Source organism: Cynocephalus volans, chromosome 14 (genome assembly GCF_027409185.1).
Source record: "Cynocephalus volans isolate mCynVol1 chromosome 14, mCynVol1.pri, whole genome shotgun sequence".
In the NCBI taxonomy this organism is placed as follows: Eukaryota; Metazoa; Chordata; class Mammalia; order Dermoptera; family Cynocephalidae; genus Cynocephalus; species Cynocephalus volans.
In genome coordinates, this window is record NC_084473.1 from 31,713,255 (window position 1) to 31,740,213 (window position 26,959).

The 26,959-nt window shown below is 39.5% G+C and overlaps 1 protein-coding gene across 4 annotated transcripts in view; it reads left to right on the top strand.

Moving 5' to 3' along the window:
• Positions 1–304: 304 nt before the first annotated feature.
• Positions 305–26,959, top strand: part of RASGRP3 (RAS guanyl releasing protein 3) — a 110,941-nt gene continuing 84,286 nt past the window's right edge. For all 4 annotated transcript variants that reach the window (XM_063078285.1, XM_063078280.1, XM_063078287.1 and 1 more), the window contains exon 1: positions 305–611. The gene's annotated coding sequence lies outside the window, so the exon portion shown is untranslated. The remainder of the gene's footprint in view (positions 612–26,959) is intronic.

Here is a 26,959-nt window from a genome sequence, read left to right on the forward strand (position 1 = left end):
TATATAGAAAATGATGTCTCTCCAACCCAAGCTTTGCTTATAGGAAATAACATATAGTGAAACCGAGGCTATAGGAAATTAAAGAAAATTTTGACTACAGTGCACATACCAAAGCTGAAATTTTTGAGGCCAAATTATCTTAGCTTGTTTATTGGTATTCACTTGAAAGAAACATACACACAAACACAAACACCTAAGACTGCTTTCTGAAATTAAATACATTTCCTGCCTTCTTTCCTCAGTGCTCTTATGACCAACCTATTTATAGCCCAGCAAAGGAAAAAGCTCCACTGGAAGCAGGAAAACTAAGTTCGGAAAGAATAGGAGGAAGTGTGCCTGCCATTTAGCCAAACAACCTTTAATTCATTGAGCTCAAAGCTTAGCAGCTTCACAGTCGTCGTTAGGCGTAAACAGCTGGCAAATTTCAATTTTTTTCTCTCTCCCCGCTTTTGAACTGGATTTAGGCAATGGAAGTGGTGACAGCATTTTAGAAGAAAGAACAAGTATCTTCAGGTGTTTAGACACGTTAAACTTGGGAGGGGTCGATGAAGTGGAAAGAAAAACACAATTCAATTGAGGGATGAGCTTTGATTGCATGTCTGCCAATTAAGGTAAGCACCGTTTTAAAGTCTGTCTATTGCTGTGTCTTAATGTATTTCTTGAACTGTGGATATTAGCCACAGACAGTGCGTACTGTAACTTTTCAGTGAGCTTTGCTCCTATCTCTGAAATGTGGAAATCAGCCTAACTTATGACATCTTCAGTTTTTAACCATAAATATACGCTTTTAAAAATAGTTGTTTCTATAAATAAAAAAAAGTTGTTTCTTTAAGATAACTTTATCTCTACTGACTTTCTTCAGTTTCATTGTCATCAGGGGATCAGTTACATAGCATAAATGATTTCATTAATGATTACTTTTGAAAAAATATTTTCTTAATATTTGTTGTCTGTCCTTTTTAAAGTACTGAGTAATAATCCATCTACTGTTTCTTTGATCAATACTGGTATAGAATACCTTTAATAAATAGGTCCTCAAGCAAAAATGGACAATTATAGAGAAACTATTTTAACTAAAATTTGAATTTTGTGTAAAATTAAGTGACAACAAAGATTCTTCTCCTGGACATTCATTTCCAGACAAAGGAGAACCTGCTGATAATATCCACATTTGTACACAAAAATTAGTACCGGACAGTTTTTAGTGATAGAAACTGCTCACAGTCATTATTTAAATTGTTATTTTAAAACATTCCTTCAGCATGTATTTTCTGAGTGCCTTGAAAAATGTCACTGGGTTTGGAAGTGGTAAGGTCGAAGGAAATGGATTAAATCCAAGAACAGCGGATGCTGCCCACAAAAACTTGGAAAGCTCCTAGGGACATTCCAAATTCTTTTAACATTCCTTGCCATTAAACAAGCACATTTGTTTAAATGATGCATCAAGTTTGTATCCACCGCTGGTAATGTCCACATTTGTGTCTTGGAGTAACTTGATTAATGTTATCACAATGACTCACAAAGAAATAAGAATTGGGGGGATTATTGAAAAGGAATGGGAGAAGGAAATGTGTTGCTGTTTCTTTGGCTTCCCCTTGTTTGAGATGGGTATGTTTAGATGTGTCTCAAGAAGATAGCAAAGCTGGAAGCCAGAGAAGCTGAGCAGCCAGGAGGCCGGGACTCAGTTCTGGCTCAGTGTGGATCTCACTGGCCAAGGAGCCTCCTTCCTGGGAGAATTGAAGGGTTATTTTTTTCTGATTAGGAAATTATAATTCATCCCACGAAAACTGTAGAAAAGTATAGTATGTTTGAATAGAAAGAGCTTGATTTCTTAGTTGAACTTAAGTTGTAAGAAAAAAGAGGGAAACAAAATTAATTTGGATAAATAGGATAGATCTGAAAACAAACAAACAAACAAAAAACCTCTCAGCTCTTATTTTCAGGAAACTCTAGTGCTGCCAAGTCAGTTCTGAATCCATTTTATTCCTCCCACAGAGTGAGATCTAAGGTAACTGAATTGCCACTCCACGTGGCTCTAGGGATGGGGACTTGGTTTATAGAGATCCTGATTTCTGTTAAGGTCGAACTCATTCCCTTTACTGTTTTAAACCAACAAACTCCCCCATTCGACACATTCATATGTTTACATTATGAGAATAAAAATGTTTTAACACTATTTAAGGGTTAAGCAATAGATTAAAAATTATGTTTTTTCAATCACAACAATTCCTTGAACTTGTTAAGACAAGTGAACAGATACGATGTTGCTGGGGGAGGGGAGGGAGGGGGGGGAAGGAGGAATTGGTAAAGGGACACGAAAATCAACTACATTGTATATTGATAAATTTAAAAAATAATAAATAAATAAAAGTGAAAAAAATATGTTCTGTGTATATTATTCTAAGAACATATTTTTCCACTTGTAGAAGTCTTATTGATGGTCATTGGTTTTTGGATACCCACAGACGCTTATACATATATTCATGAAATGCCAGTTATTTAAAATACAATTCTTGGGAATTGCTTAATAGTTTCACAGATTACTTGATGTACAAGGGCTCTTCAAAAAGTGCATGGAAAAATAAAATTAAAAGATAATACAAATCTTTCCATGAACTTTTAGAAGACCCCTTGTATTTATTAAATTCTCCCACCTGGAATACGATCTCCAGCCTTGATAAACTTAACATTAAGTTGGAGAAAAGGAATGACATAGAACACAAGGCGTCCTATATATGGAACCAGATTAATGAGGTAGACAATAAGTATCATATAGGAAGACCTGATCCAGGTGGACTTCATGGAGGTATGAGGTCGAGCTGGGTCTTTGAGGGCAGAGGAGATCTGATGGGCACAGAGAGAAATAAGAGCATCCCAGACAGGAATTGAGCTGTGAGCGTTGGCAGAGATAAGCATGTACTCGGTGTTCCCAAGAAATAGGATTGCCAGGTGAAATACAGGATGCCTAGTTAAATGTGAATTTCAGATAAACAACAAATACTTTTTTAGTATGTGTCCTGTGCTTGGGTATGTATGAGGCCTATTGCATGGGACATACTTATACAAAAATATTGTTTGTTGTTTATCTGAAATTCACACTTAGCTGGGTGCCCTGTATTTTTATTTCCTAAATCTGGCAACCCTGCCAGGGAACTGAGAGTCAACCAGCCTGACAGGAGCAGAGGGAATGACGACGGAGAAAGAGAGGAGTGTCTGAGGAGGTTGGGGTCAGACTGTGTGGGACTTTACTGCCAGACTAAGGAGTTTAGAATTTAATTTAAAGATGCCATGGAGCCATTGAGTGGTTTTGAAAAGGGAAATGATATGGATAAGATCTGCCCATTTGAGGCAGGACTTGTTTGGGCAAAGAGCAGGTCACTGTTGCCTGGGTTCTGATGGAAACAGAGAGAAAGAAACCACATGGAGACACATTAGGGACCAAGTTAACCTATTTTGTAAACTAATTGTCCATGGTTATAGGAGAAGACTTGTTCAAGAGGATGGTGTGTTTTATGGTCCATTCAAAGAAATGGCCAATCAAAGAGACAGCAGCAGGTTAGGGAGTTAGTGAGAGACATGAGGATTTTGGCTTCGGACATATTAAATTTGAAGTGTTGATGGAGGAGTCAGGTAGAAATGGTAAGTGGACAGCTGGAAATGGGAGCCAGTTTAGGAGGGAGGTGGAGACTGGAAATAAAATAGCCAGCATTTATTGAGCATTTACTGTATGCCAAGGCCTTTTATCTTATTTAATGCACACAGTCACCTATTGGCAGGTTTCACTGCTACCCACTCTTTATAGGTGAGAATACTGAATTTCAGAGAAGTTAAGAACTCGTCTAGCTAATGAGAGACAGAAAACGGAATCCAGGCGTGTATGAAGCCAAAACCCATGCTCCTGCCCATCCCCATGTCGAATGTTAAGCATCTTGCTCTGGATTCACTCTCTTCATCTGCAAAGACATAGGGCAGCGATTGTTCACGCTATAACCCCATTTTTGACTATATTCCTGGCTTTTTTTGTTTGTTTGTTCCTGACTGTGATGGCCCTCATAGAATTCTGCACATTTTGGTTAATATCTCTGAGGAAATGGAAATAATTTACACACAAAGTTTTGTTTATGTTTTTGTTATTTATGAAATTATTTATCACCTAAACTGTATTTTCCTTTCAGGGCTTTGTGTTTTTTTGTTTTTGTTTTTTTTGACTGGTAAGGGGATCGCAACCCTCGGCTCGGTGTCGTCTGCACCACGCTCAGCCAGTGAGCGCACCAGTCATCCCTATATAGGATCCGAACCCGCGGCCTTGGTGCTGCCAGCACCGCACTCTCCTGAGTGAGCCACAGGGCCGGCCCTCAGGGCTTTGTTTTTGATTTTGCTTTGGTTATCTGGTGAAATAAAGATTATCTGAAGAGAAAATGAGACCAGGAAAGGTGTTAGCCTCGTCTCCCAGTCTCTGACTGCCCTCTAATGGCAATACCAGCTAACAAGGTTCAGCCCAGCCCCGAGACCATACAGCCAGGCACTAGAAGCCAGCTCGTTAGGAATCTCTAAGGAATAGAACCAGAGTTCACAGAATTGGTGCAGAATCATCTGTGGGCTCTTAAATGCTTTAGAGCCTAGTTGCCCTAGGAGATTCTGGAAAAAGACTTCATGGGATTATATACATCCATCTGGTTTCTTTTTCTGTTTTCATCAGAACTCTGGCTGGCCCAAGGGCATTTAAAATAGACCAGTTTTAGATTTATCTTAAACTAATTATTGCTAATTATTAAAAGTATTTCACTTTATTCTCTTAGGAAAGCACATATATCATGCATGGTTGTTAAACTTTTAATGCACAAATGTGTCTTATTGTTAAGAAGATTTCCTAGACATTTTATTCTATTTACTTCAAAATACACAATATATTTTTCAGTAAAAAATGAAAAGTATATTTTTTTAAGTGAATTTATCCTAAGGAAAGAATCATGCATTCAGACAAAAATGTACATAAAGGAATCTTTATCTATTTGCAACCAAAGTATATAAAAAAAGGAAATGGTTAGATAATGTTCTTCAATATGGAATTTTACATAGCCATTAAATTACATTGTAATATTTAACAGCATTGGAAGCTGTTTATAGTAAATGCTAAGTGAAAAAGAGAAGGTGACAAAATTATATACATGGTGTGATCCCATTTGCTTATAAAAAATGTATGTATATACGAAAAGAGCTAAAAATTCATACACCAAAATGTTGACAATAGGAATTTCTGGTCAGTGGGGTAATGGTGATTTTTATTTTCTACCCTGTCTCCAGGATAAATAAGCATGTGCTACTTTTATAATTGGGAACAAAAACCAGTATGTTTTTAAAAAGTGGAGATCTCAGTCGCTGTTCTAACTTCTTGCTGTCATGGCTGACAACATGTTTGTGCTAATTCAGCGCCATTTACAGGCTCCTTGCTCGGTAAAGAGCTACATCCTGTTTATGACAACATAATTCATTGTCATGGAAAAGATCATGATGCACTGGCCTGGTCTGTGACTTCATTGCATTCATCAGCAACAGGAAATAAAGACATGCACGTTTTTTTTTCATAATTGTTTTAGCAATAATTGACAATTGGAGGAAATGAATGGCAGAAAACAATTATGGGCAGACAAGGAGGTCAGCAAATCAGACTGGGAAATGCAATGGGGACAGTCTCAGTTTTATTCACGCAGCAATTTCAGAACATTACAAAGATACTATTGTTTTGTTCTCAATCTACTCCTGAAATCACTATTGTTTTTACCAGCAGTTACACAATTCTTTGCTGGCAGCAGTGACCTCCAATATGTTTTTAATTCAGTAATCCAGTAATCCTACATCAGGGATTTGGTGCAGAATTTTTGTGTTTATTAATTTCCAGGGTCAGAGTGAACTCCTCCCTGTGCACATATCCAGTAACGATGCTCAGCGATATCATTGTAACCTTTCCTGCCTCTGACTAGCTGCCTGTTACCCAGACATAGAATCTTAAAAGTTTTATTTTCCATTAAACTTAAAATAAAATTCATGTTTCTATTTTCTGTTAAATGATCCCTAGTCTACACTTTAGCAGCAATGAGTCGGGGGAAAACAACAAAAACTTGACACAAGTGAATTCATGATTCACCATCCAGTTTCCATGCCATGAAAGGCACGGAATGACTTCTTAGATGAAATGAAAAAGCAATTAGGAAAGAGTTAAAGGGCTGAGCCCGTGGCGCACTCGGTAGCGTGCTGCTAGCGCGCGGCGACGCTCCCGCCGCGGGTTCGGATCCTATATAGGAATGACCGGTGCACTCCCTGGCTGAGCGCCGGTCACGAAAAAAAAAAAAAAACAATCCTAAGGAAAGAGTTAAGTAAGGTAGATATTATACTGCAGTCACATTTCTCTCTCCTAGTGGCTTGTGTTGTTAGTTGTCTTGTTGGGTACTAACTAAACATGCTTGGGCTGTCCTAACCTTTACTTCATGTCATATTCTCCTCTGACTATCTTGATTTGGAGTAAAATTCTGCAGCAGCTATGATTTCCAGTCTTAAAGACTACCTACTGGTTATGCTCTTTATTGTGGAGGCCCTAAACCAGCACTGTCCAATAGAAATATACTGTAAGCCACCTATGTCATTTTGCATTTCCTAGTGATCACACTGAAAAATATAAAAAGACACAGGTAAAATGAATTTTAATAATATAGTTTATTTAAGCAGATATATCCAATACATTATCATTTCAACATGCAATTGGTATAAAATGAGATATTCTACATCCCCTTTTTTGTACCATGTCTTTGAAATCAGTGTGTATTTTATGCTTACCTGAACTAGCCTCATCTCAAGTGTTGAACAGCTTAAGGTGCCTGTTGGCTACTGTACTGGACAGTGCAAATCTAAACAGAAGAGCTATAGTGCTACCCACAGCTACATAAATAACATTCAAAATTTGGACTGTGAAATATACCATCTGTTTGGACTCACAGTCTTCTCCATGCTGATGCATCAAGACGGCCACTTTTATAGGCATCAGCTAGAACTGAATAATTGAAAAGTAAGCACAGGAGTGGCAGTGTTTGAGACTGGGCCTGTTAGAATAAATCAACTGTTCATTTACGCTGGGTAACTGTGGATTCCTTGATTGAGAATAAGGGTAATGGAAGTTTAAAAAATTCCCAACATTTAAAATCTAAACTGTATGGTAAGAGACTTTATTTCATCATGATGTTTGCAAGTGAATTTAGGCATAGGAATAGATTTCATTACACAGCCAAAAACTAACTTCCAGAAAGCATTATAGACATTGTGCTCTTAATAGTACACAAAACTTAGTACATAGAGAGAAATCTTGAGCAGTTAAAACAAATGTACACACACATGCACACTCACACACATACTTCTCCTAACATTGTGACCACTCGCTGATGTCTTTTCTGCATTTTGCATTGTGTTATTTGAAGGGTAGGAAGTATGCTTCAATAATCTTGTATAACTGCTATGCCCTGCGGACTCTCATGCCAGTCAGCTGGGGTGAGGAAGATAGCTCTGTGTGCTATATATGGAGATACAAAAATAGAACTGATGGAAGTGGATAAAACCAGAAGACACTGTAGGTTCTTATGGCCCTGCCATTGGCAGAGATCTGGAAACACAAACCTCTGAAGTCCTGGCAATCAATTGCAGCCAACTGGAATGAATGATCATATTTTGGGTTCATTTCTTATTCCAAGAGGGCTTGGTTATAAAGCTAGATTTAAAGCAGTCAGAAAATTCTAAAATCAAAATAAAAGTTAAAGACATTTAAAATAAATGACCATTCATTGCATGATTTATGAATTGGTAATGCTCCAAAAGCTTGTTTTTAAGAATGTTCTTGGCCCTCTGAATTCACTTTCCATTTTCCGCACAGAAAGAAAGTTATAGTGACTGGGTACATGCACCAAAAATACCATATCTCTACAATGAGATTATTGCAATGTATTTACAATGTATTATATTATTTATTAAATTATTATTTATTATAAATATGTATTAATTATAAAATTATTGTAATGCATTTACAATGAAGTGTAAATACAATTATTTATATAATTATTCATGTACCATTTCTACATCGATAACATGTTAGCAATTATATTGCATTAATATGTTAACAATACATCAATAATTAACCAAAACAGAAAAAGAATACACTGTTTCAACGAAACTCATAGTCACCTTACAACCACAGCAAAAAACGCTGGTAGAGAATTCAGAAAGTGCCAGGTACTGTACTAGTTTCAGGTACAAGCATAAGAGATAAATCATATTTATTTTGTCTGTTATTTTTGGTAAAAAAGCAAATTCACTAAGGAAGAATGAGGAAATAGCTGGGATTCCTTTTTTTTAAGGGGACTGCCTTTTTAGACTTGTATGTCTAATTTTTACTTCCAAACTTTGGATTTGCCTTTTCCTTAAGGATGGAAATTTCCTCTAACACTGCTCTTTTTTTTTTTTTAATTGAAACAATTGATTATACATATTCGTGAGGTACAGAGTTAATTGTCAATACCTGAGTACAATGTGTGATGATCAAATCAGGATAATTAGCATATTCATCATTATAAAACGTAATCATTCTTTGTGTCCAGTAACCAATTTCACTCTAACCCCTTCCCCTCCTCCTTTCCCATCTCTAGTAACCAGTCCTGATCTTTCCTTCTGAAAGTTCAACATATTATTGATTGTTCTCCCTTCCTTCCTTCTTTTCCATCCTTCCTTCCTTTCTTTTATTTATTTTTTAGCTCCCACTTATGAGTAAGGACATGCAGTATTTCTTTCTGTGCCTACCTCATTTCACTTAACATAATTTTCTCCAAGCTCATCCATGCTGATGTGAATGGCAGAATTTCATTCTTTTTTATGGCTGAGTATTATTCCGTAGTGTGTGTGTGTGTGTGTGTGTGTGTGTGTGTGTGTCTGTGTGTGTGTGTGTGTATACACATACATATTTTCCTTATTCAGTTGTCTGTCGATGGACATTTTGGTTGGTTCCATATTTTGGCTATTGTAAGTAAAGTGGTGATAAACATGTGAGTGCATGTATCTCTTTGGCATGATGATTTCCATTACTTTGGGTATATAGCTAGTAGTGGGATTGCTGGATTGTATGGTAGTTCTATCCATAATGGTTTGAGAAGCCTCCATGCTGTCTTCCATAATAGCTGTATTAATTCACAGTCCCACCAACAGTGTAGAAGAGTTCCCCTTTCTCCTCATCCTCACCAGCATTTGTTATTCTCTATCTTTTTGATAATTGCCAGTCTAACTGGGGTGAGATGATATCTCAACATGGTTTTGATTTGCATTTCCCTGATGATTAGTGATGTTGAGCATGTTTCCATGTGCCCTTTGGCCATTTGTATGTCTTCTTTTAAGAAATGTCTATTCAGTTCCTTTGCCCATTTTTTAATTGGATTATTTGGTTTTTTTACTGTTAAGATGTTTGAGTTTCTTGTATATTCTGGATATTAATACCTTCTCAATATATAGTTTGCAAATATTTTCTCCCATTCTGTATTTTTTTATTGTTTCCTTTGCTGTGCATAAGCTTTTTAGTTTGATATAATCCCACTTGTTTATTTTTTCTTTTGTCACCTGTGCTTTTGGCATCTCATTCATAAAGTTTTTGCCCAGTTCTACATCCTGAAGTGTTTCCCCTGTGTTTAGTTTCGTATTTTCAGGTCTTATATTTAAGTCTTTAATTCACTTTGAGTTGATTTTGGTATATGGCAAGAGGTAGGGGTCTAATTTCATTCTTCTACAGATGGATGTCCAGTTTTCCCAGCACCATTTATTAAAGAGGCTGTCATTTATGCAATGTATGTTCTTGGTGCCTTTTGTGAAGACCAGTTTGCTGTAATCATGTGGATTGATTTCTGGGTTCTTTGTTCTGTTCCATTGGTCTGAATGTCTGTTTTTATGCCAGTACCATGCTGTTTTGGTTATTATAGCTTTATAGTATAATTTGAAGTTGGGTAGTGTTATGCCTCCAGCTTTATTTATTTTTTTTGTTAAGGATTGCTTTGGCTGTTTGTGGTCTTTTGTTGTTCCATATAAGTGTTAGCATTGTTCTTCCTATTTCTGCAAAGAATGCCATTGGTATTTTGATGGGGATTGCACTGAATCTGTAGATTGCTTTGCGTAGTATGGACATTTTTACAAAGTTAATTCTTCCAATCCATGAACATGGGATGCCTTTCCATCATTTTTTGTCCCCTTTAATTTCTCTCTGCAGTCTAACACTGCTTTTAATGTGTAGCCATACTTGGACCTTTTTTGGTTCCTGAATACAGTGAGATTTTTCTGAAGTAACACTTGACTTAGAGGTAGAAGAGAGGAAGGTGGAGAGGAAGGTTAGAATTAAATATGTAGACATTTGAAAAAGGGAATTGTGCAAAATCACTCAGCTGTCCCAGGGGAAGGTAGGGAGGATGGGAGGATTAGTGTACCAGGCTTTAAGAAATGATCCTCTGCAGCCTAAGGGTGGGAACTGGAGGAAGAGAGGTGTGTGCAACTGGTCTTCACATGCAGAATGTGCTTTCCAAGTCAGTTTTTTATATCTTAGTGAGTGCTAATAACTATTGCATCCTGCAGATACTACCATTGTTTTCTCTAATAATTAGTAAATGAGAAAAGAGTGACAAAGTCAGGATTAACTGACCTTCAGGCAAGGTCAGGAAATCTGGGTTGAGTGCTGCCACTGGTTGGTTTCACAAAACAGCAAGAAAAGTCAGGAAGTGAACTCTATGAGTGAGATGAGATTATGTATGTAGCCCAAAGCATAGGAATCTAGGTCGGGAACAATCTATTCCGAGCACCTTTGCATAATTTTTTCTTCCTGGGAACTGGGGCTGTTTCTCTGATAATGGAAGCCCAATGTCAAAGACAAAGGATGGTGTGGCAGTGCCAGGTAATTCTCAAAGAGGTGTGTCAGCTCTGGAGTGTGCACTTTTGTGTTTTCTACCTGAAACCATCCCCCACTCTTCCTGATCAGTTAACTCATCCTTCTTCAGTATCTTCTTTCTCAATTTCTGTAATATTCTAAATGGTGAAGTGAACAACCTTTTTCAGCTTTTTCTCCTCTTGATCCTTACACCATTTAATATCCTTAAATTTTCCTCTATTGAATCCTGAGATCTTTACGAGCATTTCCCCCCTCTGCCTGTAAATGTAGCCATTTGTCAAGGGTCATTGTTTTCTGTTTTGCTCTAAATCCTTGCCCCTAAGAGAACTTGTTCATGGCATCAATATGTAAATAACTCTGAATTTGCTCTTATAACTGTGAGAATTTTAGCTTGTATTCTAGGACCATGTGTCAACTGTCCACAATATATTTCTCCTTGATGATCCATCAACACCTCAAACTTTGCATGTGCAAGATGAAAATCCTACCCCTGTTCCCTTATCCACTCGGCCTCCTGTGTTGTTTCCTTTGATGGAGACATCATCCTATCTAGGTTAGAGCCTTCTTTCCTCCATGGTGTTCTTCACCTTCCAGTAACCCGGTTGATCATTTTTCCTGTTAAATGTGTCTCATATCCTGTCCCTCTCTTCCCATCACTGCTGCTTCCATTCTGGTTCTTATCTTATTTGTGGACTCTCTCAGTAGCACCACAGCTGGTTTCCTTCCCTCAGGGACTCCGCTTTCCACACACTCAAATCTCCACATTCCTGAGAGAATAATCTGTCTGGGAGGGCTGCAGACTGCCTGGGGTCTCAGCCAAGTCACAAGGAATAGAAATGCACTCAAAATAGCTACAGTTGTTATAAGAAAAGGTGTATCTCTTGGAAGTGCAAGAAGAGAAGTTGAGAAAGACAAGGGCTTCCCTCCAGAAACCAGCAGATCAGGCTTTCCTGCACTAATACTTTGGATGGGGGACGTTTTTAGCAGAGGATTGAGTTTGGGACCTGAAAGTTGTCTATTACACCTGATATGCAGGTGTAAAAGAACTTTTACCCCTGATTCCTCTCTCTTTTAGATTCTCACCAACACATCTCCGAACTTTCCCTGAATGCGTCTCATACTTTTCCTCTCCATGGTTTTCTCTGTGCTGATCTGCCCAGCTAGGTTTATGCCTCTTCTCCTTTTGCCCCATGGTTTTTCCTGATCATGGCCTCAGGCCATGACTGCTGGGACTTGATGGTGTCTCATCTCTACTCCTCTTGGAGGCTTTGCTTCTCTCCCTCTCTCTCTCTCTCTCTCTCTATCTCTCCCCCCCTCAAAACTATCTCAATGTCAATATTTCTATCTCTGTCCCTATCTGTGTCTCTACCTTTTTCACTCGCTTCCTCTCCCTCACCATGCACAAGCAGTAGGAAGATATCCATCAGCTTCCCAGTCTGAGTATCTTTTTGTTCAAGCACTTGTAGAAATGGATAAATCTCTTGCTCTCAACTTCAAACTCTCTTTAAAAAATCTGATTACCCAAATGTCCTAAAGCTGCCTCAAGTGTTAATTCCTTGTCCAGTCATTTATGCCTTTGGGAGTGGGGGTCACTGTACTAATCCTGAGGATGGGAACAGTTTTTAGCAAAGAGGGGACCCTGAAAACTATCTATTACACCAGGCACTTAGGTGTGATAGAACCTTTTTTTTTCTGACTTCTCTCTCCTTCATGTCCTAACTTGCCCTGAGTGTTTTTTATACTTTCCCTCTCCATGGTTTTCCCTCTGCTGATCTGGCCAACTAGGCTTATGTCTCTCCTCTTTTCTCTCTACCCAAATCCTGCTTACTTTTCCAGGCACAGCACAAATCTGCCTTCTTTGACGAAGTCATCACCAGTCTTCTGTGAAATTGCCCTTCTCAGAAATACCATAACATTTATAAATTATAGTTCTATTTACATAAGAAATACTATAACATTTATAATTATAGTCTATATACATACTATCTGTCTAATATATTTAATCACATGCTTGGTGATGTTTCTTTAATTTATTCAGCTATTATTTGCCTCTATAGTTAATTTTCCAGGAGTTTCTTCTTTCATCTACCTAATTATAAATTCTTTGAGATATGGGCAATATTTTGTGCTTTAAAAAAAATCTCTCTGTGGTGCACCAATATTCATAGCAGCATTATTTACAATAGCCAAAAGGTAGAAAGAACTCAAGTGTCCATCAACAGATGAATAGATAAACAAAATGTGGCATATACATAGCACGGAATATTATTCAGCCATGAAAAGGAATAAAGTTCTGTTATTTGCTACAATAAAATTATACCCTGAAAACATTATGCCAAGTGAAATTATCCAAGCACAAAAGCACAAATATTGTAGGATTCCACTTATGTGAAATATCTAGAATAGGAAAATTCATAGAGACAGAAAGTAGATTAGAGGTTGCTATGGGCTGGGGGAAAGGGAGCATGAGAATTATTCCTTAATGGTTATAAGTTTCTTTGGGAGTGATGAAAAAGTTTTGCAAATAGTAGTGATGATTTTATGACATTGTGAATGTAATTAATATCACTGAATTATAATCTTAACAATGGTCAAAATCGCAAATTTTGTTACATATATTTTACCACAATTTAAAAAATTAATTATGTAATATACCAAAAACCCAATAAATTGTATGGTGTGTGAATTATGTTTCAATAAAACTAATTTAAAAAAAATTCCTCTGGGAAACAGATATAGCCTTACATATAATAAGTGCTTAAGTAATATTTGTCATAACGAGATTCGTTAGAACACAAATTTTTGTGGTAGAAATTAGACACTTTTCAAATTATTTATACCAGATATGACATGATTACTCTCTATTTGGGTCTCAGGTAGGTTTAGACATGTGCTGTCCAGGTGTGATTTGAGATCCTAAACTCTGCCTTAATTATTTTTACCTCTCCTGGAGTACCTGATATATGGTATTAACACATACCAATTTCCTGATCTTATGTTTGGTGAATGAATGAATAAAAGTATTGACAAAGCATACAGAATTTCCTCTCACAAAAATACATATGTTTGTTTCCCCAACCAACCTTTCATCAATGGGAATTCATACTTCAGGGCTGAGGCACTGTTTTTTTGAAATATCTGCTTTTAAGACATGATACATTGTGCTATGTAGATAGGATGAAATATTGTGTAACCATCTAGGAAAAATCGTATTTTGGGAAGAATATTTGATGATGTCATAATATTTAAGAATATTTAATAGCATAGGAACTATGTATGATATATGATACCAGAGATACAAGAGTAAAAGTTTGTATGCCATTTATACATTTTAGAAAAGACAGGAAAGACATTTTATTAGTTACCTATTTCTGAGTAATAAATTATTCCATAATTAAGTGCCTTTAAGCAACAGTAATCCTTTAGTACCTGTCTTGATTTCTGTGGGTCAGGAATTCAGGAAGAGAAGGTTGGATTAAGGATTGTCTTTAGTGAGGTTGCAATTGGATGTCAGTTGGGACTAGAGTCATCTGAATACTCAATGGGGACTAAAAGACCTACTTTTCTTTCTTTTTCATTTTGTTGCTTATAACAAAATACCTGAAGCCGGGTGATTTATAAAGAAAATGAAACTTATTGTTTAGTTTTGGGGGATGGGAAGTCCAAAGTCCAGGGAACACATTTGGTGAAAGCCTTGGTGGTGGCAACATTGACCCAGTGGTCTCACATGGCAGAAAATGGTGGAGCACAGAGAAACTAACCTCTTATGTACCCTTCTTTTAAAGCCTTCAGAGGCATGCCCCTGACCACTATTATTAATTCATTCACTACGGCGTGGTCCTGTAATCTAATCAACTCTTCAAGACCCCACCTTTCAATTTCCATAATAGGATTTCCCACCCTCAACAGTTATAATGGGAATTAAGCTTCTAATATATGAACTTTGGGGATACAATTTAATCAATCCACAGCCTTCTGCCCCTGACCCCTAAAGTTTGTGTCCTTCTCACAGGTAAATATATCCATTCCATCCCCAAAGTCTTAACTTGTTTCAATGCAAAAGTCCAAAGTCTCAAAGTCCCATCTTTGAAATCAAAACAAGTTATCTGCTTCCAAGGGACAATGGTGGGACATGTGTAGAGTACATATTCCCATTTGAAAAGAGAGAAATAGGCCAAGAGAAAGGTATAACAGGTCCCAAACAAGTCCGAAAACCAACAGAGCAGGCATTAAATCTCAAAGCTGGCAAATCATGTACCTTGACTCCTTCAATGTCCTCTACATGGTGATGTGGGGGGTTGGGTCCCCAAGTCCTCAGACAGCTCTGCTTCTATGGCTTTCCTGGTCTCAGGCTACACTTCAGCTTTCCCAGGATGGCATTCCACTCTGTTAGCTCCACAGGTCTGGGGTCTCCATGGCAGTTCTTCTCCCATGGCTCCACTAGGCATGGCACTGATGGGGTTTCTCTGCTGCAGCTCTGACCCCACGTTTCTGCTTGGCATGGCTCTAGTGAAGGCTGTCTGCGGTAACTCCGCCCCTGTGACAGATCTCTTCCTGGGTCCCCAGGCATTTCCATATGTCCTTCAAAATCAGGGTGGAGGCTCCCAAGGTTTCACAGCTCTGGTATTCTGTAAGCCTGCAGGCCTAATACCACATGGATGCTGCCATGTCTTCCAGCTTTTATTTTCCAAAGCTGCGGATCCAGCCACACCTGGGGCCAATCAAGCCATGGCTGGAGCAGCCAAAGCAGCTGAGGTGCTGGTTCTGGAAGCAGCTTCTCGAGGTGGCCCTGTGCACCGAGCCTGTGGATGGTGCCTCAAACCTGTTCCCCAAGACCATTCTGTCTCTCTAGGCCTCTGAGACTATAATGGAAGACACAGCCTCCAAGATATCCGAAATGCCTTAAAGGTCTTTTTTCCCTTCTCTTGATAATCCCTTTCTTCTGTACTCATCTCCTTAGCAAAGAGCCCCTGGACTATACCCTTGCTTTTGTGGCCAGGCTGTGTGGGTTGTCTGGTGGGATCCAAGGTTGGACTTGTTGCTGAAGTCCTTGGGCAAGCTGGCCTGGTACCTGGGTCAGCAGGTGGGCGGGCCTGGAGTATGGGTCTATGGGAGCTTACCACATACTGGGAGGCCTGTTTAGTGCTGTGAGGGGCCCGGCACCTGGGTCCATGGGGAAAGCCTCGAGCCTGAATCCACAGGGGCTAGTCTGATATTGTGGCTGGCTTGTAGCCTGGGCAGGCCTGGAACCTGGGGCTTGGGGTTGTTGTGTGCTAGAGTGAGCCTGAAGCCTGAGGCCATAAGGGCCTAACTGGAACCTGGGGCCACAGGGGCCAGCCTAGTATTGAGGTGGGCCTGGAAGCTTGGCCTGCAGGTGCTGGCTGGAGCCTGGGGGGTTGTGAGGGCTACCCTGGGACTGGATTTCACTGGGTGGACATGGTGCTGGGACCCATGGAAAAGTTGGGTGCTCAGCTCACTCCCCTGCCCCCATGTGGAGGGTCTCTCTCTCTCTCTGTGCTGTTCTGCCCAGGCTTGGAAAAGGGGTGATGCAGGTCATGTGAAACCATTCTTCCCACTCTCTTCAGTGTCTTTTCTTATTTCTGTGCTGTAATCTCTTACCTGGATTCCTAGCTCTTGCTATAGTATTTTCACGTGTGGATAGTTGTTTATTTATTTTATTTTTTATTTATTTATTTATTTATTTATTTATTTTTTAAATTTTATTTTGTCGATATACATTGTAGCTGATTAATGCTCCCCATCACCAAAACCTCCCTCCCTTCTCCCTCCCCCCTTCCCCCCCAACAATGTCCTTTCTGTTTGCTTGTTGTATCAACTTCAAATAATTGTGGTTGTTATATCTTCTTCCCCCCCCCCCGGTTTGTGTGTGTATGTGTGTATGTGTGTGTGTGAATTTATATATTAATTTTTAGCTCCCACCAATAAGTGAGAACATGTGGTATTTCTCTTTCTGTGCCTGACTTGTTTCACTTAATATAATTCTCTCGAGGTCCATCCATGTTGTTGCAAATGGCAGTATTTCATTCGTTTTTATAGCTGAGTAGTATTCCATTGTGTAGATGTACCACATTTTCCGTATCCACTCATCTGATGATGGGCATTTGGGCTGGTTCCAACTCTTGGCTATTGTAAAGAGTGCTGCGATGAACATTGGGGAACAGGTATACCTTCGACTTGATGATTTCCATTCCTCTGGGTATATTCCCAACAGTGGGATGGCTGGGTCGTATGGTAGATCTATTTGCAATTGTTTAAGGAACCTCCATACCATTTTCCATAGATGCTGCACCATTTTGCAGTCCCACCAACAATGTATGAGAGTTCCTTTTTCTCCGCAGCCCCGCCAGCATTTATCGTTCATAGTCTTTTGGATTTTAGCCATCCTAACTGGGGTTAGATGGTATCTCAATGTGGTTTTGATTTGCATTTCCCGGATGCTGAGTGATGTTGAGCATTTTTTCATATGTCTGTTGGCCATTTGTATATCTTCCTTAGAGAAATGCCTACTTAGCTCTTTTGCCCATTTTTTAATTGGGTTGCTTGTTTTCTTCTTGTAAAGTTGTTTGAGTTCCTTATATATTCTGGATATTAATCCTTTGTCAGATGTATATTTTGCAAATATTTTCTCCCACTCTGTTGGTTGTCTTTTAACTCTTTTAATTGTTTCTTTTGCTGTGCAGAAGCTTTTTAGTTTGATATAATCCCATTTGTTTATTTTTCCTTTGGTTGCCCGTGCTTTTGGGGTCGTATTCATGAAGTCTGTGCCCAGTCCTATTTCCTGAAGTGTTTCCCCTATGTTTTCTTTAAGAAGTTTTATTGTCTCAGGGTGTATATTTAAATCCTTAATCCATTTTGAGTTGATTTTAGTATACGGTGAGAGGTATGGATCTAGTTTCATTCTCCTGCATATCGATATCCAGTTATCCCAGCACCACTTGCTGAAGAGGCAGTCCCTTCCCCAGTGAATAGGCTTGGTGCCTTTGTCAAAGATCAGATGGCAGTAAGTGTGAGGGTTGATTTCTGGATTCTCTATTCTATTCCATTGGTCAGTGTGTCTGTTTTTATGCCAGTACCATACTGTTTTGGTTATTATAGCTTTGTAGTATAGCTTAAAGTCAGGTAGTGTTATGCCTCCAGCTTTATTTTTTTTGCTGAGCATTGCTTTGGCTATTCGTGGTCTTTTATTGTTCCATATAAATGTCTGAATAGTTTTTTCCATTTCTGAGAAAAATGTCTTTGGAATTTTGATGGGGATTGCATTGAATTTGTATATCACTTTGGGTAGTATGGACATTTTCACTATGTTGATTCTTCCAATCCAAGAGCATGGAATATCTTTCCATCTTCTTGTATCCTCTCTAATTTCTCTCAGCAGTGGTTTGTAGTTCTCATTATAGAGATTTTTCACCTCCTTGGTTAACTCAATTCCTAAGTATTTTATTTTTTTGGTGGCTATTGTAAATGGGCAGGCTTTCTTGATTTCTCGTTCTGCATGTTCACTATTGGAGAAAAGAAATGCTACTGATTTTTGTGTGTTGATTTTGTATCCTGCTACTGTGCTGAAATCATTTATCAATTCCAACAGTTTTTTTGTAGAGGTTTTAGGCTGTTCGATATATAGGATCATGTCATCTGCAAACAGGGACAGTTTGACTTCATCTTTTCCAATCTGGATGCCCTTTATTTCCTTCTCTTCTCTGATTGCTCTGGCTAGTACTTCCAACACTATGTTGAATAGGAGTGGTGAGAGTGGGCATCCTTGTCTAGTGCCTGTTCTTAAAGGAAAAGCTTTCAGCTTTTCCCCATTCAGGATGATATTGGCAGTGGGTTTGGCATATATGGCTTTAATTATGTTGAGATACTTTCCCTCTATACCTAACTTATAGAGGGTCTTTGTCATGAATGAGTGCTGAACTTTATCAAATGCTTTTTCAGCATCTATAGAGATGATCATATGGTCCTGGTGTTTGAGTTTATTAATATGGTGTATCACATTTATTGATTTGCGTATGTTGAACCAACCTTGCATCCCTGGGATGAATCCCACTTGATCGTGATGAATAATTTTTTGTATGTGTTGCTGTATTCTGTTTGCTAGTATTTTAGTGAGGATTTTTGCATCTATATTCATCAAGGATATCGGCCTGTAGTTTTCTTTTTTGGTTATATCTTTACCTGGTTTTGGTATCAGGATGATGTTTGCTTCATAGAATGAGTTTGGGAGATTTGCGTCCGTTTCAATCTTTTGGAATAGTTTGTAAAGAATCGGTGTCAATTCCTCTTTGAATGTTTGGTAAAATTCTGCTGTGAATCCATCTGGTCCTGGGCTTTTCTTTGTTGGGAGCCTTCTGATAACAGCTTCAATCTCCTTTATTGTTATTGGTCTGTTCAAATTTTCTACGTCTTCACAGTTCAGTTTTGGGAGCTTGTGTGTGTCCAGAAATTTATCCATTTCCTCCAGATTTTCAAATTTGTTGGCGTATAGTTGTTTATAGTAGTCTCGAATGATTCCTTGTATTTCAGATGAATCAGTTGTAATATCGCCTTTTTCATTTCTAATTTTTGTTATTTGAGTCTTCTCTCTTCTTTTTTTTGTTAGCCATGCTAATGGCTTGTCGATTTTATTTATCTTTTCAAAAAACCAACTTTTTGATTCGTTGATCTTTTGAATTGTTTTTTGGTTTTCAATTTCATTCAGTTCTGCTCTGATCTTAATGATTTCTTTCCGTCTGCTAACTTTAGGATTGGATTGTTCTTGTTTTTCTAGTTCTTTAAGGTGAAGTGTTAGGTTATTCACTTGCCATCTTTCCATTCTTCTGAAGTGAGCATTTAATGCAATAAATTTTCCCCTCAATACTGCTTTTGCAGTATCCCACAGGTTTTGGTATGATGTCTCATTGTTTTCATTAGTTTCAATAAACTTTTTGATTTCCTGCTTGATTTCTTCTTGGACCCATATGTCATTAAGTAGAATGCTGTTTAATTTCCATGTGTTTGTATAGTTTCCAGAGTTTTGTTTGTTATTAATTTCTAGTTTTAATCCATTGTGGTCTGAGAAGATACATGGGATAATTCCAATTTTTTTGAATTTATTGAGACTTGATTTGTGACCTAATATGTGATCTATCTTGGAGAATGATCCATGTGCTGATGAGAAGAATGAATATTCTGAGGTTGTTGGGTGGAATGTTCTGTAGATATCTGCCAATTCCAATTGGTCTAGAGTCTTGTTTAGATCTTGTGTTTCTCTACTGATTCTTTGCCTAGATGATCTGTCTAATATTGACAGTGGAGTGTTCAGGTCCCCTGCTATTATGGTATTAGTGTCTATTTCCTTCTTTAGGTCTAATAGAGTTTGTTTTATAAATCTGGCTGCTCCAACATTGGGTGCGTACATATTTATGATTGTTATGTCTTCTTGATGGATCAGTCCTTTTATCATTAAGTAGTGTCCCTCATTGTCTCTTTTTATGGTTTTTAGTTTAAAGTCTATTTTGTCAGATATAAGAATAGCCACTCCAGCTCGTTTTTCTTTTCTGTTTGCATGGTAAATCTTTTTCCATCCTTTCACTCTTAGTCTGTGTGAATCTTTATGGGTGAGGTGGGTCTCTTGTAGGCAGCATATAGTTGGGTCCTGCTTTTTGATCCAGTCAGCCAGTCTGTGTCTTTTAATTGGGGAATTTAAGCCTTTAACATTAAGAGTTCTTATTGAAAGGTGTTGATTTATTCTTAGCATTTTATTGGTTGTTTGGTTGTCTTAGGTGTCTTTTGTTCCTTGCTTTCTGATTTACTGTTTGGTTTCTTTGTTTGTTGGTTCCTTAGGTTGTAGATAGTGTTTTTGTTAGCTTGTTTTCTCTTCATGAATGCCATTTTTATTGTACTAGCGGGTTTAGATTTTTCTTAGGTTTTTATGGCAGTGGTAGTTATTTTTCAGGAACCAAACCCAGTACTCCCTTGAGGATTTCTTGTAAGGGTGGTCTTGTGGTAGTGAACTCCCGCAGTTTTTGTTTGTCTGAGAAATATACTATTTGCCCCTCATTTCGGAAGGATAGCCTTGCAGGGTAGAGTATTCTTGGCTGGCAATCTTTGTCTTTTAGTATTTTGAAAATATCATCCCATTCCTTTCTAGCTTTTAGGGTTTGTGATGAAAAGTCTGATGTTAACCTGATTGGGGCTCCCTTATAGGTGATTTGACGCTTCTCTCTTGCAGCTTTTAAGATTCTCTCTTTGTCTCTGAGTTTTGCCAATTTGACTATGACATGTCTTGGAGAAGGCCTTTTTGGGTTGAATACGTTTGGAGATCGTTGAGCTTCCTGGATCTGAAGATCTGTGATTTTTCCTATACCTGGGAAGTTTTCTGCCACTATTTTGTTGAATATGTTTTCAATGCAATCTCCATTTTCCTCCCCTTCTGGAATACCCATGACTCGGATATTTGAGCGCTTGAGGTTGTCTGATATCTCTCTCAGATTTTCTTCCATGTCCTTGATTCTTTTTTCTTTCTTTTTGTCTGCTTGTGTTATTTCAAACAGCCCATCTTCAAGTTCAGAGGTTCTCTCTTCAACTTCGACAAGCCTGCTGGTTAAACTCTCCGTTGTGTTTTTTATTTAGCTGAATAACTTCTTCAGTTCAGCAAGTTCTGCTACATTTTTTTTCAGGACATTGATTTCCTTGTATATTTCCTCTTTCAGATCCTGTATACTTTTCCTCATTTCATCATGATGTCTAGCTGAGTTTTCTTGTATCTCATTCAGTTTCCTTAGAATTATCACTCGAAATTCCTTGTCAGTTATTTCAAGGGCTTCTTGTTCTATAGGATCTAGAGTATGAGATTTATTAACTTTTGGTGGTGTACTTTCTTGATTTTTTGTATTTCTGGTGTCTTTTTTTTGGTGTTTATTCATTGTGGCAGGGGGTTTCACAGTCCACCGGTTTAAGACTAATGACTAACTAGGATGTTGCTGTGGTTGCCAATTTGGTATGGCTCCCGCCGTGACTGCTCAGTTGGCCTCTAGTGTCTTGTGTGTGTGGTTGCCTCGGGTCTTGGGCTTCTCCGGGGATCCACCTTTCTGGTCAGCTTGTACTCTGCTGGGCTGGTGGATCACGTACCACAGGGTGTGTGATCTCTGTTGAGCTTTCACTTTCTGTACAGGACTTCTCCCCGTTCCGTGTGCTCTGGCCCAGGCTGTTAGATCGTGCAGTGGCGACCCCACCGGGTGTATGGTTTCTGTCGAGTCTCCGCCTCCCTGGCCGCACGTCTCCCCCCTCTGTGCACACTGTGCTGGGTTTGGGCGTGTCTTCTGCACCCCTCGTCTATCAGCTGGGCCTTCAAGACCCTGCTCAGCACCGCCTCGCCCAGGAAGTCTACCAGGTTTCTGCTAGGCACAGACGACCGGTCTCTCTGGGTGCCTTTGTAGCACTGTGTAGATCTTTCTCGGGTCTTGTTCACCTTTGTATCCCCCCGGTATAAACCGAGTCTAGTGCCCGCCTGCAGCCTGCTCTCCGGCAGGTTCAAGCGGAACTGGGAACTCTCCTACCACACTATTCCCAACCAGAAATTCGTTAGGCTTTTTTCCAAACTGGTGGTCGCAGAGATGGTATCTGCCTCCCAGTAACAGGAAGTTTACCGGGGCCGGAGTCCAGGGTGTGGTGGAGTGACAGTCGGCCCGCCCGTACTTCCTAGCCCTCCCAACACTGGTCGGGACGCCCCACACCCCCAGCCCTGCCAGAGAACCGTGGAGGGAGTGGGAGAGGAGGTCGGCCCGCAGGGTCCGGAAAGCCCCGCGCCAGGCCAAGCAAATGGGCTCAGTGATGGCCGAGCAGGGCGGAGCTGCCCGCACCCGGGAAAATGGAGGCAGCACCGGGGCAGTGAGTGGCCTGGTGGTGCAGGCGGGGAGCCGCGTGGGCATCCACCCCCCGAACAGAGCTGTGCCAGGGATCACTCACAGTGCTGTGCCAGGTCGGGCGCTCGCTCTGTCTCTGGTTTGTTGCCTTCCGTGTTCTCGGCGCTGCCGCCTCGGGCTGTTCAGTCGCGGCGCCGCTCGGGCGCTCCCAGGAGTGTTCTTTAATGCCGGCCTGAAACCTCGAATCCTGGATAGGGCAGCTGGCCGCCTTCAGTGCGGCCCCAGCCTCCGGGATCCTGGCTGCATCCACAGCAGCCCTGGCGCCGTGTTCCCTGTTTCAAGACTCACTTTTGCAGCTAAGAATCAGTTCTTTTCCTGCTCCACACTTCAAAGCTGTTGCCTGTAAATGAGGCAGCCTCTCCTGCCGGGGGCAAAGTGGCGTTGAGCCCCCACGACCGGCCAGCAGCAGCAGTCCTCCCTTAAGAGATGGCCAGAGGAAGGTCCACAAGTTTCCCGGCTGCCTGAGGCCCAGTGGCCACCTTTTCCACCTCAGCTACTCCGCGCCAGCCGCCGCAGCCGCCGCCATCTTGAAACTCCACGTGGATAGTTGTTTAAATTGATGTTTCTGCGAGGGGATGTGCACTGGAAAGTCTTATTCTGCCATTTTCTGATGTCTGCTTTTGAGGTGGCTCACCTATGCGACTGGCAAGATGGTGCTGGCTGTTGGCTGGGGATCTCAGTTCCTCTCTTTGTGGGCTTCTCCTTGGGGCTGATTGAATGTCTTCATGAAAGCCATCTATTTCTTTCGGAGTGAGAGATCCAAGAAACCACAGGGAAAGCTGCAGTGCTTCTTAAGACCTTGCCTTGCAAGTTTCCTATCATCACTTTTCATGTATCTTGTCGGTCAGAAAGGGCAGCCCTGGTTAAGCACGGACAAGGACTGCACAAGCGTATGTGAGGCTCACTGGGGGCCATCTGCAAGCTACCACACGTAGGTGCCAAAAATAATATTAAGAAAGGTGTCATTAGATTCGATCTTATTTTTCTTCTTTGTGCTTTTCTACACTTTAAAATTTTTAAATGATAAACCTATGATTTTTTAACCACACACATATGAATCAATAAAAGTTATTTTTTAAAAACACCATACATATTCCAGAGAGGAGTGAGTCGATCCCTATTACTATGATATAAAGTTGGTGGATCTATGCTTTTCTGTGTTTGATATAATCACGTAACTAAGGAAAGGGAAGTTTTTATGGGAAGAAGGATAATTTTAAACATGGAGCACAAGTCTGGGAAGAGGTGGCCAGGGCAGAGAGTCTGGGGTAGGCATGGCAGTCTATGGGCCCCAATGGCCAGAGACATCAAAATGGGTTAGGAATATTTTAAAGAGCAATGAGTGTATTATAAAGACTTTGAGCTTCCAGCTGAGGACAGATTTTACACACACCTTTATTTACCTTTGCTTCATTCTGAAATCTCATTAAAATGAAATCAAAGGGTTTTTGCACGAGTGGGAGACCATTCCTCTTCCACCATAGCAGATCAAGGGAGGTTTATTCTCTCCAGAGGGTAATATGTAGGGTGTTTAGACTGGGGGCCCTGGTTTCTAGACAAGACTCAGCTGAAGGCAGACATATTATGCTTAAAATTGAGAAATTAACTGAGAGTTAAGACCCAGCCCTCTTCTCCCTCTTAGTTTCCAGAATGCTATAGGTAAGGCAGAAAATGTAACTGCTAGTAGGTCCTAGGCTTTATGTCTTATAACTTGGCCACAGAAAAAAGATGTTCTGGTTCCGTGTCTGAAAAGTAAGGGGAAGAGACTGATTAGGTTAGAGAATCATGTACCTGAATCAGGTGCTTACTTCTGGAACACTAAAATGTGACCAAAGCAAGAGAGCGACTACAATCGGTCCAGGTTGAGTCACACGCATATCTCTGGACCCAGGTTGGAGGAGCAGATGAAGTTGTGTTTGAAGGTGGTGATGGGCGAGAGTGAGAATGTCAGGCAGTGTCATAGATGTCACTGTAACTTCTCAGCCTATTCTGTAGGAAATGATGTCATGTAGGCAAAAGGTACATGAAGATTTAAAACTGTTTTAAGAATGTAAGAAATATGTACACACTTTCCGTTTCTACATTATGATTATTTCAAAGTACTTTTTTCTATATTATTCTAGTTTTTCTCAAAAAATCCATGAGACAAATATTGCCATTCTCATCTTGTTGATTGATTATTAAGGTAGACTCATAATGGACTCACTCACTATCCCTCAAGTAGATTAAGGCGCGGGTGGGATGAGAAGTCATATCTTCGGATTCTTAGTACTGGGCAATTTCCATTTTAGCATCTCAGTGATCAGGGCAGGATCACAAATTCCTAGATAATTGGGCTGGGAAGGACTTTTGGTGAGATGCTGTTTAGTTTCCTAGTGTCTCAATCACCATTCCTGGCACATCAGCCCAACATGTGTAAAATTGATAGTGACTGGGAAAGTCCTGTCAAATTCGGAAAGCCTGGAAGAGCCACATGGCCTCCTTTTGGAATAAGACTAAGGTATTAACTTCCGAGAAGAATTTTCTATTTTCCTGATGAGTGATTAGAACCATCTATCCAGTTTTGCAGATTCTGTGAAAGAACAGATGAATGTACTGTCCGGACTGGTTAAGTTTCATGCAGATTTCTCAGAGGAGTTCTAGGTCCTCGTGTGGGGAAGGGGTCTTCCTTGTCAGACCTCCTGAACAGAAGGAGCCTGCAGGTCCTGGATGTCAGCCACACCCTGCCCCGAGGGTCTCATTCTAAGTGGGAAGTGCTGCATCATTTTCAGTACCAGCCAGTTATCAACTAGTCAATTTCACATGCATTTCCTTTACCGTCTTCTAGAGATTGTAGCATGAAAATGTCATTTCTCCTTGCCAACTCTCTTTGTCTCTCTCCCGTTTCTCCCACCCTCTCCTCTCTCCACCAAGTCTGTTTCCTTTGTTATTTTTGGTATAAAGAAACTTTCCTTCAATTAATTTCAAGGAAATTTCTTTTTATTTTTAAAAATATTTATACTTAAAAATTTAAAAAACATACTTGATTTAACCAAGTCTAGTATTAATACTTTCAGTCTTTTTCTGAATAACATCACGACTTTAGAAATCTTTAACTCGGATGTCATTCTCCCATCTTTCACATCATTACTGTTGAAAATTTTAGTTCCACTTTTTTAAAAACAACTTTGTTGGTGTATACTTGACATATGATAAACTACACATTTTTAAAGTATACAATTTGATGTCTTGACATATGTATATTCTCGTGAAACCATCACCAAAATTTTAATAATCCATTTTTCTAAAAAAAGAAATTGAGCCATTCACACATGAACATAACTGGTTGCATATTACCAAGGTCTGGTAATTATCAAGAATTTTTATAAATTCTTTTTACTTAAAGAGTTCTTTAGCTTCTGCCCAGAAGTGACTATAATAATTACTATTCATCAAGATCCACTAGGCATTGTGCTCCATGCTTTACATTATTTCTCATTGCTTTCTTTATTGTCCTTAATTTTTTAATTATAGAAGCAATACAGGTTTGTTATAAATGAATGTGCTCAATACTAAAATGAATTGTGTAAAAAGGAAAGACTAGGAACCCTCTTATCTCTCTCAGTGTGAATATGTGTTTATTGTGGTATTGCCACTGCAAACATTTTCTATGTGTTTGAACATATACATTATTGTATAAAAATGGGGCTAAATGCGTAGTTTTTTTTTAAACTCACTTTCTTTACTTACTACATCAAGGCCATCTTTCCATTTCATCCTGTTCATGGCTGCATGATGTGTACAGCATTGAATGAGTGCATTGTGATTGTTTTCATCAATCTCCCCTTATTTTAGGTTCTTTCCTTCCTTCCTTCCGTCCTTCCTTCCTTCCATTCCTACAAATGTTACATTGAACATGTCTTACATGTATCTTTGTGCACTTACTGAATATTTTTATGGATAAAACTCTGAAGTGGAATGTATTATTTCCAACTCATATAGCCACTTTGAGTTGGATATTATCATTTCCCTTTTACATGTGAGGAATTCTGTGTTTACAGGCCTTGGTGACTTACTCGGCTTATAAGTGACTTAGTGGGGAATG